The sequence below is a fragment of the Pinus tabuliformis genome, chromosome 4_1, assembly GCF_031772625.1.
Source record: "Pinus tabuliformis cultivar Carrire ecotype Pingquan chromosome 4_1, CPIR1, whole genome shotgun sequence".
In the NCBI taxonomy this organism is placed as follows: domain Eukaryota; kingdom Viridiplantae; phylum Streptophyta; class Pinopsida; order Pinales; family Pinaceae; genus Pinus; species Pinus tabuliformis.
This window is the reverse complement of record NC_142303.1, coordinates 106,649,037-106,655,395: the sequence shown is the minus strand read 5'-3', so window position 1 is coordinate 106,655,395 and position 6,359 is coordinate 106,649,037. Positions and strand designations below refer to the sequence as shown.

The following is a 6,359-nucleotide window of genomic DNA, read 5'->3' as shown; positions in this document are numbered from 1 at the left end:
GACTTTGTTTAGGGTATATTGGTAGTCATAAGTAGTTGACTCCAAGCCCTAATTGTTGCATTAAAGTTCTAATATAAACAAGTTCTAGGTTGAAAAATTATATTGTGCACTAAATTAATTTACTATTGTATGTTTTCTGGTATGTAAAGTGCTTGTGTTGTGGAATTTTGGTGTGTTCGCGATGATTTCTTAGACATAGACATGATTCTAAAGTGTCGAGGAAACTCAACAAAGTGTCCTTCTCACCTCCACACCCTAAGAAAACCTTATAGCAACTCGAGTGATCATTTTCATAATGTCGAGCTACCTACTTTGATCAACAAACAAATGGCATCACAAGTTTTCCATTAGTTAACTAAGTATGATGCCAAGGTATAATACCCATACAATTTACTTCTCGTCATCATTTAAGAGGTGTTTAATGTTACTGTTAACCAATGGCTCAACTTAAGTTCATGTATGTCGCAATAAAATAATTTTGCAATTTGTTTAAGTGTAGAGGTGCAGGAGTGCAGAGAAAGTGCAATGAAAGCTTCCTCTGCACCTTTGCACTCTGAGGAAACCCTATAGCAACTCAAGTGATAATTTTCATAAGGTTGCTAGCCACTTTTACGAGTAAATAAATGGCATCAAGAGTTTTCAATTATTTAACTAAGTATGATCCCAAGGTATGATACCCATACAATTTACTTCTAGTCATGATACCATTTTGTCTTCTATGTAGAATGGCCAACAATGTCCACACATTGCAATTAAGATTATGGTTCAATTTTCAGAGAATAATAATCATTCATTTTGCAGCGGAATGGACCTAGCGTGGAGGGTAGTCTATAGGCTAGCATTTCTAATACATGGTCATTTTTGTAATAATAATACATGTGTGTAGGGTGATTCAAACTCTTTTTATAATAATTATATCTTTCTTGTTATAAAACCTACAATGCACATGAGAGAATAATAGAAATATTGCATTGTCCTCCCATGTAACATTATCGGCCTCTCTTCAAATAGTTTCAACAAATCCCCCTCTCGAGATTCCATAATCAAACATTGTGTGGTACGCCCATGAAAATATCTCCAAAAATCCTGCAACGTGATAAATAAAGTAATAAACATACTTTTGAAAAGTTTGAATTGAAATTTGAACCATCTTCTAACAACATCCTTGACATATCATAAACAATATAGGAATTTCACTTCACATGTGCATAGCTATGCCATGGCTGGGAGACTAATGTAAATTTGAGAGAGACTTCTGTAATACAATACCATTTTTCCATCCAAATTGTTCATCAACCAGAGCTAAATGGGAGAGTTTAAAAATATTTATGGATATCAAGGTGAATTCCATGTACATAGAATGTGTAGAGGTAGTAATGTGTAGGGGCTCGAGTGGTGTTGAGGCTTTAATGAGCGTAGGGAGAGCTAAAAAATAATTATAGATATGAAGGAAAATTGCATGTACATATATTTTTTATAGGTATTAAGGTGTTGGGTTTCAAGTGGTGTTGAGGCTCGAATGTGAGGAGCCCAAATGAGGCTAGGCATGAACAAGAAGAAATTTGTGCACTCTAGGACAAGTTTGGTAGGAGTTGCCTGCTACAAAGTCTTTGTAATGACAACAACTAGGGTAGAAACAATTAATAGCATTGAGTAGGAACGCATGCAAGAAATAACAAATACAAAAAAGTAATCGTGCGAAGTAGTGCATGTGCACAAGAAGTCGTATGCAAGGTAGAGATGTATGGAAGAAGTGCGTGGAGGTTGGAAAAACGACAAATTGTGTAAATGATTACAAAAACAAGGCATTATTGAATAACTACAAAATGGAGACCCCACACTACCCTAATGTTACATATCTATAACAATCAAAAGAGGGAGCTAGGGCTATACTTCTATGCAACTATCACTCTTGCTCATATTCAAAACCCAATTTGATTTGTTGGTTCAAACACAATATTTTGGAAAAATATTTCCAATAATTTTGAATATTATTTCTTATTTGATATATTTAAAAATTTATTATAGTTAAATTATTATTATTTTTATTTTTATTTTTAAAAATGTTTTTTAAATTGTCACAATAAACATACATTCTTATTTTGAATTTAAATAAAATAGTAATAATGTAGGAGAATACTTAAGAAGGATTTACTTTCATGACCAACAAAAAGGTTCACTGAATTATCATAAGTTGCATAATCATCAACTCGAGAATCCTTACCTTGAGGAGTGACCTCTTTTCAAAAAGGAAAAAAATTAAATTCAGCCAGTGCATCAAACACTTTCAAACAACCCTATAACAGCATCAAATTTCCCGATAAATCCCATAAAAAATATTACCTTCGCGTCGAAAAAATTACCTACAAGCATAGCCACTGACATGATCGGCACGGAGGTTTACTTTTAGTATAATAGTCAATTGAAACAACGCAATTCGTTAAAGTTGTGGTTGGGTGCAATAAAGAAAAATAGCCCATCTGTCTTGAAATCAGACACATTGACAACGAAAGGGGAAGGTGAATTAGAACTCTAAACACAGCGTTTCCCTAGAACCCTGCTCCATCCATTCTTAACTTTGGAGAAGTTTGTTTACTTTGCAATAAACGATGACATCTCAAATCAGAAGATAAGGCTTCAAGAAATAAGTTTCTTTCATTGTTATAGTATATTTAGATTTCTATTCTTAATTCTTTGATGAATTATTTCATTTTCCACCCTATAATGTACTCAAATTTCTTCAACGATCTCAAATATATTTTTATTTTTTTGATGAGTTCACTTTCCAGCCAACAAGCAATGATATCTTAAACTAGAAGGTGAAAACCTGACAAGTTTATTTCATAATACATCTATGTTTTTAACTTCACCTTATTGATTGTAGGGCTCCCCGTCTTTGATATTTCAAAGTAAAATCTCAAAGAAAGCTACTAATTAACGAAGAAGCGTAAAATTTACAGCAGTGCAATGTTTGGTTTGAATAAATTGCTATAAAACAGTCAATCTAAATTGAACAAGATCTTTCCATGGAACATAGTAAGGGGTTTTCAGGTGTTCGTGGGGCATTGAAACATGGGGGAGGATTGGGTACATCATCTCCATTTCCTTCTATCATTTGAACAACCCTACTCATGGAAGGACGATCTTTCTGGTTGTACTGAATGCACCACAACCCAACTTTTGCGAGTCTCCTCGCCTTCTCCTCATCTTCTGCTTCCACTTCTATTTCTGCACACCCTCTCAATCTCCTTGCTAACTCCCCACTCTGAAGCAGTTTGAAAGCCCACTCGGGGAAGAAACACTGGCTGGAACGGCTGGCCTTCCAATCAATGTTCTTTCTTCCCCAACAATCTCTAGCAAAAGCATACCGAAACTGTAGACATCTGATTTATCTGTAACAGGGCCCATATCTCCATCACACACCTCTGGCGCAACATATCCTGGCGTCCCTCTCCCGGCTGTCATTGATATATGGTCGTCTTCCTTTCCACAAAGTTTTGCAAGACCAAAATCAGAAACTTTTGGTGTGAAGTCAGCGTCCAGCAATATGTTGTGAGGTTTGATGTCGAAGTGTATGATCCGCTTCTCGCAATCTTGGTGTAAATATGCAATTCCACGAGCCGCACCCAAAGCGATTGAATACAATTGTTCCCAGCTCAAGACTTGCTCCTTTTTTTCTGTAAATATAAACTTCTCAAGGGATCCATTCACCATGTACTCATATACCAGAGCACTTGTAATGCTTTCAAAGCAATACCCGGACAGCCGAACCAAATTGATGTGATGGACCCACCCAATGGTGGCCACTTCGTTCATGAATTGAGTCTCGCTGTGCCTTTGCCTGTCCAGAACCTTAACAGCTACTAGGGCTCCGTTCGGAAGCTTTCCTTTATACACCACACCATAACCTCCTTCTCCCAACTTTTCTTCAAAGTTGTTTGTGATCTTCTTGAGTTGAGAGTATGTATATCTGGTTGGCATTTCATAAGCATATTGCTTTAGGAATTTCTCAACCTTTGAAATAGAGCTACCAGGAGGGGGTTTTCTACTCTTTGCATAAAACAATATGAACAGTACTAACGCTATTGCTGTCAGCGCAACTCCGACAGAGCAACCTACGGTCGATAAAGATAAATTGATATCAAAGTGATCTTCGTCTAACCCAGATGTCAATATTGATGGAAACAAAATGCAAATTCGCGTGTAAGATTAAATTAGAGACACTGAATATGAAGAAATCATATTTACCTATTATAATCGCCGACATGTTTCGACCTCCTGTATCTTGAGTACCTGCATGGTCCACAGCTATTAGTAAGAGCATACATACTTGACAGAAGGCGAAACTCATATAGAATGCGAAAGATTCAAACAGTTAGCTTTGTAATCAGATTTTTAGAAGGCTATCGCGAAACCTACCATTGCCGTGGCATTTCTCTGGATGAGATGTGCCATTGGGACAATAACAAAGAAACATTGCAGGCTTCGATATGTTAAAACCACAAGACCCATTACTTTTCAAACAAACTTCACAGCTTTGATATCTCTTCGGGTCCACACGCCATCTTACCTCAAAACCCTGCGCTAGTAAAGTCCTATTATCAATGGGCTGCTGAGAGAGGTTCCGTTTAACAGGTAGTTGAGATACGTTACAGAAAGTTTTTCCCTTCAAATTTAAATGGGGATTCAAACTGTAGTACCAATCACTGCCACATAAACTCAAATTATGCACTTGTGATCCACTAATGCTTTCATGAGCTTGATCGCACTGCTTCCAAAGCGAGAGATTCGTGTATGTATCCAGAACCTGAAAATGAGAGGCGGACCTCCAGAATTGAGAGTAGTTTCCTGAAAAAATACATTTACCGTCCCACAGATTGTCGTTAACAATTGTCAGTATTTTGTATATGCTAGAATTACCCAAGAAAGATGACTCCAATATGTGATATTGGCTCCCACCGATATTCATCAGAGTATGGCTCTCGTAATCACATGACTGTAACTGAAACTCAGGGTCACCGCAGCCGCTGCCATTGCTCCCAAAAGGATACGCGAATTCAACGTCCCCACATGTAGATGTATTCCGAAGACAATCATCGTACAGAGTGCCGAAACATGATGTGATTGAGCAGAGGAAGAGAAGAACACAAAGCTGAACAGTGAGAGGCATTGCATTTGCGAAGAAGAACACGTATTCTCGAGCCCTGCTATTCTGTCGAAGATAAAAATGAATGAGTGGAGACTTCAGCTGAGGAGGCGAATATATAAAAATGCAAGAAGGGTTTTGCAAATATGTAATTGGAACAGAAGGAGATGGACTTGGAGAGACCGAGCTTCAAGTAAACTTCTTCGAGACCAGAGTGTAGTCAACACGCCAATTAGACCTAGTAGCATGACTTCCTATGTAAAAGCCCTAATTAAGTTTGGCAAGAGCTATTTCCAACCCCATAACATATTTATGACGCCTGACATATTCGGGAGATAGCCTTTTATAACGCGCAGCTTTTTGTTTTTTTCTATAATTATCCAGACCGGCGTTGGAAATAGCTATCTCCGGCGCATGTCAGAGTGTCATAAATATGTTATAGGATTGGAAATAGGACTCGCCATTAAGTTTAGTTGAACAATTCCACATGCCGCATCCCGCGGATTGAAAATTGTGAAGTGACTGGGTGAAGACTCTGAATCTCTGCCCAAAGTCATGAGTCATGACCACTCATTTTGGGACAAATCCCTCGCATTCAAAATTGTATGGGTGAAGACTCTCAGCCCCCTTCCTAATCTTGTGACCACTCATTTTGACATTTTTTTTCAGAGAGAAAAAACTTCATCATTTATATTAAGAGAATATAAAAATCTAAATACATGAGAAGACAAAATACCTTAGGCCCTGATACTCTTGACCACTCATTTTGACATGACAAACTTATTTTTCAATATTTGCATTTTCGATATTTATATGTTGACATATTTCTAGAAGGCAAGTAGATGAAAGGTATAGCCTGTCTAATAACAATTAAGGTTAATAAATATGAATTATATTGTTAACGATCAAGGTTAATACAATGAATTACATTGTTAAGTTAGATGAAACGTATCCTTTTTTATTTTATATGAAACGCGTGCTTTCTTTTTCCAAAGGCAAGTTGATGACAGGTAAAGATTCTGACTATTAGTTTGACTATTATTCCAAAGACAGATTCTTTGAAGGTCTGTATGGTGTAAGAGTAAAGAACACGGTTTCCATTCACACGAAAATCAATATGGATGACCAACTTAAGTTTTAAATGCAACTTGAAATATAAAATTTGTGTTAAATATATTTTTAGAGGTGGCAAAATCCATTCACATATGCAACC

At 36.9% G+C, this 6,359-nt stretch overlaps 1 pseudogene across 1 annotated transcript; it reads right to left on the bottom strand.

Annotated features, from left to right (window-relative positions):
- Positions 1 to 2,881: 2,881 nt before the first annotated feature.
- On the bottom strand, positions 2,882 to 5,387 carry LOC149174445 (rust resistance kinase Lr10-like; annotated as a pseudogene). The gene is made up of 3 exons (XR_016258488.1): positions 4,420 to 5,387; positions 4,249 to 4,293; positions 2,882 to 4,115 (listed from the first exon to the last, which is right to left on the bottom strand). The product of XR_016258488.1 is annotated as a rust resistance kinase Lr10-like (transcript).
- Positions 5,388 to 6,359: the final 972 nt, after the last annotated feature.